Genomic DNA, 8,880 nt, shown 5'->3' with positions numbered 1-8,880 from the left:
CCTCCTCCTCCATGCCCAGTATCTAACAAAGAACACAGTAGGTGGGATGTCACATGAATGATCCGCCTCCCATAACAGTATGAGGACACAGGCTGTAGTGGAAATCTCCTACCTAAACATCAGCACTCAGGCAAACCCTGCAATTTATCATGTGACCATGGTACACTGATCAGCCAAAAAGGTATATAGTGGCAGTATTTTAATGTAAAAAGAAGATTTATAAGCTGTGGGCACTACAGGGGGGCAAATTAACTCTTTTCATATTACTGGGTTTATTAACACTTTAAATATCCTGTATGATGGCAGACTGTAAATTCAATGTACCAGTAATTATAGCTACTAAGCTGGGGACCCCATACACATGATTAGATTTTCTGCAGAATTTTGTCTTCAGAATTACCAAAATCATATAATATGAGTTCAAACTTTAAGAGTTTCAGTTTGTATGCAATCAGGCAGGCCCTCGCACTACATGGTTTTGGTAAATTTGAAGACAAAGATCTGCAGAAATTCTAATAGTGTGTATGGCGTCTAATACAGTCCCTGTCTTGGAGTAGCTGACACTATCAGGAGTGCAAGATAAGCATATATTTTTCATGTGGAAACATATTTGAGGTAACACTATATCTTGTGTATGCCTTATCATTCAAATATAACCCAATAGCAGTTCTGTCTCTTAAAGCAACCCTTTGTTTTATCAATGTTTAAAAAAACACTGTCAAATATTAATTTACAGCTTAAAAACAATTCTTTAATGTATAATCAGTTAACGACAACTCTGCTCAGCTCTGTCCCACAAAACCCAGGTAATTCCCCAATAAGTGCAGCCCGTATGTCAAAGACACACTGCTTTCCTATGACAATAATAGATTACTGCTTTTTGCATACATTGGTAGGACTGAGGGAGAGATGTAGCTACTGACTCTTGGCAAATAGTCAAAATTTGCATATCAGTAACAACACTACTTATGCCCCGTACACACGGTCGGACATTGATCAGACATTCCGACAACAAAATCCATGGATTTTTTCCGACGGATTTTGGCTCAAACTTGTCTTGCATACACACGGTCACACAAAGTTGTCGGAAAATCCGATCGTTCTGAACGCGGTGACGTAAAACACGTACGTCGGGATTATAAACGGGGCAGTAGCCAATAGCTTTCATCTCTTTATTTATTCTGAGCATGCATGGTACTTTGTGCGTTGGATTTGTGTACACACGATCGGAAATTCCGACAACGGACTTTGTTGTCGGAAAATTTTATAGCCTGCTCTCAAACTTTGTGTGTCAGAAAATCCGATGGAAAATGTGTGATGGAGCCTACACACGGTCGGAATTTCCGACAACAAGGTCCTATCACACATTTTCCATCGGAAAATCCGACCGTGTGTACGGGGGATTAGTGTAAACTTTGCTGTAAGAATACCATGGCCAAATAAGAGCTATCCTGTGTCTATCCCTGTGATTCCTTGTTTTTGGAGGCAAGGGTTATTGTTTTTCTGAAACTGGGGTTATAATGTGTGGCAAACATATAATAGTGTTTCAGTTTGCCGCTAAGTTGTTCATTGCATTTGAGCAGACCTGGTGTTATCCAAGAAACCTAAACAGTAAATATGTGGAAATTGTGTATGTAGCTAAGCCAAACCTACATCCCATATGTTTATTTAGGAAAAAAACATTAGAAATCTGGACTTTAATGGTGTCAGTGTCATCAGACAATTAAGAATACTGTTAAAATTGTATTTATATATTTACAATCAACATATTCACTAATCCCACGGTAGTATTATATTCCAGCATTAAAAAGGCTTGCTTATGGTCCCATAATTAGTGGAGGGAGCATAATATCTCTACACATTTCATAGAATGGCGTCCACTTCGGTAGGAAATGTTCAGAGGTATTGATCTAAAACGGCATTAATATGCCATTGCAAATTTATCAGACAGTAACATTATATGCACAGTATGTATAAAAATTAGGTATTCAACTTACTGTAGACAGTAGAGTACATCTAACCAACAGCTAACAATCAAATAATGTTGTTCCGTGTGGGTCTGTTCCTGGTCACTCCTCAACACACTTAACCACTTCCGGACCGCCCACCGTCGCTATACGTTGGTCCTTTGAAGGAGGATATCGTTGTTATGGCAGCAGATAGCTGCCATAACCCCGGTATCCTCTTCTTCAGTGAAGAAGTCCGGTTTAAGATAAAAGTGGTCTCTGCGGCGGATTCGCCACAAGATCACTTTTATCGGCAGCGGGAGAGGGGGCCCTCTGGTAAGTGGCCCTCTGCCACTTACCAGAGCTGTCGGCAGCGGCGGAGGCGATCGGATCCTTCCTGTGGCCTGACATGGAGAAGAGTGAGAGGAAGATGGCCCCCACCCGTCTCCATATCATTGCATGGCGGAATCGACGTCAAAACGTTACTTCCGCCCATAGCTCTTAAGGGGGCCATTTAAAAAAAATAAATGACAACATTTTTATTTATTTATTTTTATTGCATTTTAATGTAAATATGTGATCTGAGGTTGTTTTGACCCCAGATCTCATATTTAAGAGGTCCAGTCATGCTTTTTTTCTATTACAAGGGATGTTTACATTCCTTGTAATAGGAATAAAAGTGACACATTGTTTTTTTTTTTTTTTAAAAAGTGTAAAAATAAAAAATAAAAGGTAAAATTAATAAGAATAACATGAATAGTGCCCGCATATGAAAACAGTGTTCAAACCACACATGTGAGGTATCGCCGTGATCGGTAGAGCGAGAGCAATAACTCTAGCCCTAGACCTTCTCTAACTTAAAACGTGCAACCTGTAGAATTTTTTAAACGTCGCCTATGGAGATTTTTAAGGGTAAAAGTTTGTCGCCATTCCATGAGTGGGCGCAATTTTGAAGCGCGACATGTTGGGTATCAATTTACTTGGCGTAACCTTATCTTTCACTTTTTTTGTCTTATTTTTTAATTCAAAAAAGTGTATTTTTTTTTCAAAAAAAGTGCGCTTGTATGACCGCTGCGCAAATACAGTGTGACAGAAAGTATTGCAACGACCGCCATTTTATTCTCTATGGTGTTAGAAAAAAATGTATAATGTTTGGGGGTTCTAAGTAATTTTCTAGCAAAAAAAACCTGTTTTTAACTTGTAAACAACAAATCTCAGAAAGAGGCTTGGTCCTTAAGTGGGTAAGGGGGGGGGGGGTGGTGTGAGAAAAAAGGAAGGTGTATGTGACCACATTAGCGATGGATGTCTGCGTACAAAGTACTATGTTTTACTAATTTTAAGCATTATTAATATATACCATTTTTTCCTTTGATTGTCTTTAAAAGTCAGGTTAGTCACAATTTTTCCCCATCCCAGGTGCTTGCTTGTTGATCTTAGCAACAAATCATTGCCCTAGTTACTAAAAATATACAAGTTTATAAAAAAAATCTTACAAAATATATAGTTTAGTTTGGCACAGCCCGTGATGCCCGATGCTGGATTTAGAAGAAGGCTAATGCTTAGCAGGCTTCATGATTGTATAAATGGTGGTACTAACAGACACATAAAGGTTTTTTTGGCATATTCTTCATGCAGTTTTTCAGTAGTTTATCTACACATATTTGGCTACCTACATATATTTCCCAATAAAACTGAATTGGTCTCATGACCTACACTCTTCTGTTTTGTACTCACAAAAACATACTTTCACTCTACACCAGCTGGTGCCTATATAAGTTTCTCTGATATCTATTCAGTATTATTTGCAGGGTTCTGTGCTGTTCTAAGGATACAGAATTGAAGACACAATAAAAATGGTGCCTACAACTTTCTATGTGTATGCAGACAAGATTACCAGAGACCAGCTGGTCTGAGTTTTGGCACATCAATGTAAGTTAATGTAGTATTAATATCTCATTAAAAGTTACTTGTGCACAGCAGACACATTTTGGAATCCGCAAAAAGGACCCATGTAGCCAACAACTATTTTAAGGCAACTGTCACTTTTTAGATGAGATCCTTTATTTTCTTTGAAATAATGTATATTCAACCAGTAATATCTAAATAATCACAGACATTATTTGTGGAATTTGTGCAGAAATTCTGTTTGAGCTTTCTAATAATTGCGTCATTTTTGGCTACAATCCAGCCTACTCTAACCCCATAATTATTTTTATATATTAATGTGTATTTCTGTAAAGCTAGAGCATCTGTATGTCGCAAACCAAAGAAATAGCTAAATGCTAACAAACGTTACTGTAAAAATGTTTCGAATTACACAAACACAGGAGAAGCATGGTAGGTTGTTGCACATGTTTGTGCGAAACCAATATACGGTATTGGCCAATGATTTGTAAGCTTCAAATAGTCAGGTTGGACTAGGTCCAGAAGTTTATAAAGTAATTTGTTGCAATAAGGAAAGACTTTAGTACCCAAATGTACAGAACCCTATTTTAAAATGTATCTTACATTAACCTCCCTGGCGGTAATCTCGAGTGTGCTCAGGGTGAATTTTCACTACCAAAAGCGGTAACCCCGAGCCACACTCGGGATCACATCACAGGATCCAGGCAAAGTTACTTACCTTGTCCCCAGGATCCTGTGATGTCTCCCTGCTATGTGTGTGAGCCGTGTCCTCTGCCCGATCTATCACAGTGCCGGACTCCGTTCCCTGCGAGTGTCGCGACGCACAGGAATGGAGCCCGACACCAAATTCAAAAAGTGAAAAACACAAAACACATACAGTACACTGTAATCTTATAGATTACATTACAGTATCAAATTATTTCACATCCCTTTTGTCCCTAATGCTTTGTCCAGTGCCCTGCATGTAGTTTTATATCATATATACTGTGCTTTCTGCCTGGAAACTGGAGATTGTCCATAGCAACCAAAAACTGTCCCTTTACATCAAAAGTGGTTTTAGACCAGCTAGTAAACAGTGATAATAAATTAGAATCACTTGCAGAATTGAGTGGTAGTAATTTGTCTTTAAAAACTGAAAGTAATGACAGCGACAATTCTGCAACTGAGCAAATTTCAGTGTGTTTGATTTGATTACGTTATTGAATAAATTTATTATTATTATATTATTATTTGTTATAATTATTTATAGTTATTTATTATATTATAATTTATGATTTCGTGTTTCAAACGTTATCATACCCGGGATGTCTACTAGATTCTTGTTTGGACAGATTTATTCCTAGGAATTACAGGCCTACAATATAAAACGACAAATTTCCATGCAAAACAATGTACTGCTTTGCGCATTAATAATCTGACATAATCATACCGCCAGGGAGGTTAAATAGATACAGATATGTACGTGTAAGTTACATCTTTAAGATGTATGTAACTTTATGTCAAATGGCAGTTTCTCAACCCTTTTTTCAGTCAAGGCACCCTTTAAAATTCTGCACATGTCGAGGCACCCCATTCTGAAATGGTAAAAAAGTTTTACATAATGCAGCAACATCCACACACGTAGGACACTCAACGTTAAAGTTAATTTATTTTTTCAAAGCAAAATACGCCTTTGCACACAGGTACTGACTAATATTCCAATCTTTCTCTTCCTCGCTCAGCTAATGTAACCCCAGTGCTGACAGAAAGGGGCAAACAGGTATGCTGTGCAGCCACCTGACATCCTCCTTATCAACCAATGTCATTGGTTGTTAGGAGGCCATCGAATAGAAGGTTGTAATGGTGCACAATAAAAACCAGTGGCTATCTGTAACTAAAAGGCAGGCTTGATCCACCCTCTGGTTTGTATACAATTTTTAGGTGATTTTTAGGAATTTTGCCAAGGCACCCCTGAAGAAACCCGAAGGCACCCCAGGGTGCCTGGGCACGCTGGTTGAAAAAGGCTGTCATGTGGTATGTATAGAATAAATTGCTGTGAGTCACTGCCATAGCCTGCTAAACTGTACTCTATCATATCCATAAACTAACAAGGACATACATAGACCTATGCTCAAATGTCAACCTAAAACTGAGTAATGGAGAAACTGAAATTATTTATCCCGTGGAATATGATGCTCCAGGTTCCCATCAAAACTATAAAAATTATTCTGAAGGTGAGATGATCAACCAAAGTCTGGACTTAAATCCTCCTCTTTGGAAAAGATCACATGACCAAGTGCCTAGGCAGCATTTGAAACTGGAACAGTGATTTCTCCAAGAAATGTGAGTATTTCAGCCCCGCTATTACTTATTTTTATCTAAACCATCAAGACTGTTAACAAAATGTTATATTATATGCTTTTGATTACATTAATATCTATGCTATTGTGGAGTGTTCAGTAAGAAAGCAATGATCACAATTCTGATGTCTCAACTGCGTTCCCACCAGAAACCCTATTTTCACACATCATGAATTCACACATATTGTGCCACTTGTGTAAACTGCTGTTCAGTGGTACTCTACATTCAATTTGTTTCAACAACTCTAGATGCAATACAGACCTAAATGCTGAAGTGTATTATAGCACACTTCATAATTCATTGATGCATCTGTACCTGCAACAGTGCCTGTTGCATAGAAATTTCTAGCACGTTCATATAGAAGGTTAACTATTTTTGCTGTACTATATCTCTAAATGCTCATAAAAGGGTAATGTTCATGTTATTCATATTATGTTTTTTTACCCTTCAAATGTTTACCACTGTGTTTCTAAGATAACCTATTATGTTTAGTTTGAAAATATATATATTTTTAAATTGCTATATAATGAATGAATATAATGAACCTTACATGGTACCCTGCAAATATAGCATTGTCTAAAATCTAGAATCATTATAAAAAGGCAGAATCACGTATAAATATGAACATTATTCAAGGCCCTCCACAAAACCAGCAAGCCTATAGTGGGAATAGCCATCCATACTTTACATGGCTTGAGTTGCAATTCCTAGATATTACAGGAATATGGTGATCTGCACCATAGACAAAGAACATCATAAAGTTTTCTATATGCACAGACTTCCAGTATGCATGCATTATGCAAAAAAACCTTATGGTATGATAATTATTATTAATAATAATATTAATAATAATAAACGGGACTTAAATAGTGGCAACATTTTGTGCAGCACTTTACAATATAAAGGCAGACAGTACAATTACACTACAATTCAATACATAAGGAATAGGAGGGTCCTACTTATGGAGTTTATACTTTGGTATTGCATTCTAGCATCACAGATAAAATAGATGTAATCACAATGTGGACTATTGTGGATTATTATGAATTGCGTAACATGCCTGTATTGCATAATGTTTTAAATCCCTTTGAAAGATTAGTTGAAGTACAGGAATGGGCAAGTGTATATGCATGAAACTATGCCAGCAAAACAAATACTGGCATTCACAACCTAGAACATGAGCATTTGTGCAGTAAAAATATTGTAGCAACGAAAGTGAATGTGATTAGCTAAAAAACTATGATAGAGTGAGAACTGGATGTATGAAAGGTATCTCCCCTTATCCCATGTTGCAGTTTCCCGACTAGTTTCAATTCCACATAGCATTACTCAACATCATTAAATATAACTCCAGAAGGAGATTTCAAATGAAGAGGAGACATTGGATCTAGCTTGCACTGTAGAAAACAGTAACAACTTATCACCCCCATAAAAGAGCTCAGTTCCTGCCAGGTTTTGATAGAAGGGGTTTATTAACGCATAATCCAGGCTAAACAAATACTGCCTAAATACAAGAGTCTGAGTTTTAAGTATTCTTTATGCCTAAAATGTGCATTTTAACATGTTTGCAAAAAATGGGTAATCAAAAGTCCTTGTCAGCCAACGGGTTAAATTATAAGTGTACATCTAACTAAAAACCAGGTTGCCCCCAACTGATAAACTCAAAGTCCCAACAGAACACTATGCCCATCCTAATTCAAGCAGATACAGTACAGTACTATTTATATATGAAGCAGAATTAGGAAACGTTTTTGAAGAGAACTATATATTTGTTGCACTTAAATGACAAAATACATCTAAAACACGGGCTGTTAATATATATGGCGAAAAACCCAAACTTGATTGAGTTTCAGCTTAGATATCAGGTTTTAAGGATGCTGGAGCATGGATTAAGATAAGTATTATATTCCTCAATTCTTAAACCTAATGAGCATTTAGCCTATCCAGTGCAGGGCAGGAAGGACCCATGCATAGAGGTAGGTGCCTGGAGTTGATTAAAGTGATTAAAATGGAGTTGATTAAAATTATTATAATGGAGTTGATTAAAATGTAAATGCAACAGGCCTAAATGTAGCTGCTAGATAAATGTGTGATAACTTGCCTTATACAACCTTTATACCACAAAAAAAAAAAAAAAAAAAAGAAAAGGTCAATAGCCTTTGGTTTTCATCAAGAAAACCAAAATTAGGAATTCTTTTTCTAGATGGAGTGTGAGGAGACTAGCATTGCAGCTTACGTTTAACAATCGTATCTCACAAGGGAACACCTTGTTAACAAATAGCCTTTATTTGACCACTTTTCCGCATTTCATCTCAAAATGATAACTGGTGTTTAGATATCAAATGCTAATTATGACCCAATCCTGACAGCACAATTATCGGTACTTTTCTGTTAAGTAATCTTATCTAAACATTTTACAGCTACACACAGATCTTTTATATCACATTCTTCATTGTAATAAACCAATTCACACTCCATTACAGGCATATTTGCTTTGAAGGCAGGGTTCCCTTTGATCTTAATTTGAGTAGATTATGTTTAGGTCTAAACTTGCACATGAATAGTCATATTACCTCTTCACTAGCTGCATTTGTTCTGGGGGGGGGGGGGGGGATTGAAAAAGATTACTGCTTGTCCAGTGAAAAACAGTTTGTACAAGACAAAATATGCAGTATTATTGGATCATTAG

At 37.0% G+C, this 8,880-nt stretch overlaps 1 protein-coding gene across 1 annotated transcript in view; it reads right to left on the bottom strand.

Moving 5' to 3' along the window:
- Positions 1-8,880, bottom strand: part of KCNQ5 (potassium voltage-gated channel subfamily Q member 5) — a 746,121-nt gene that overhangs the window by 663,016 nt on the left and 74,225 nt on the right. The window lies entirely within an intron of this gene.

The sequence above is a fragment of the Aquarana catesbeiana genome, linkage group LG04, assembly GCF_042186555.1.
Source record: "Aquarana catesbeiana isolate 2022-GZ linkage group LG04, ASM4218655v1, whole genome shotgun sequence".
NCBI classification, from domain to species: domain Eukaryota; kingdom Metazoa; phylum Chordata; class Amphibia; order Anura; family Ranidae; genus Aquarana; species Aquarana catesbeiana.
The sequence above is the reverse complement of the archived record's forward strand: the minus strand, read 5'-3'. Positions and strand labels throughout refer to the sequence as shown.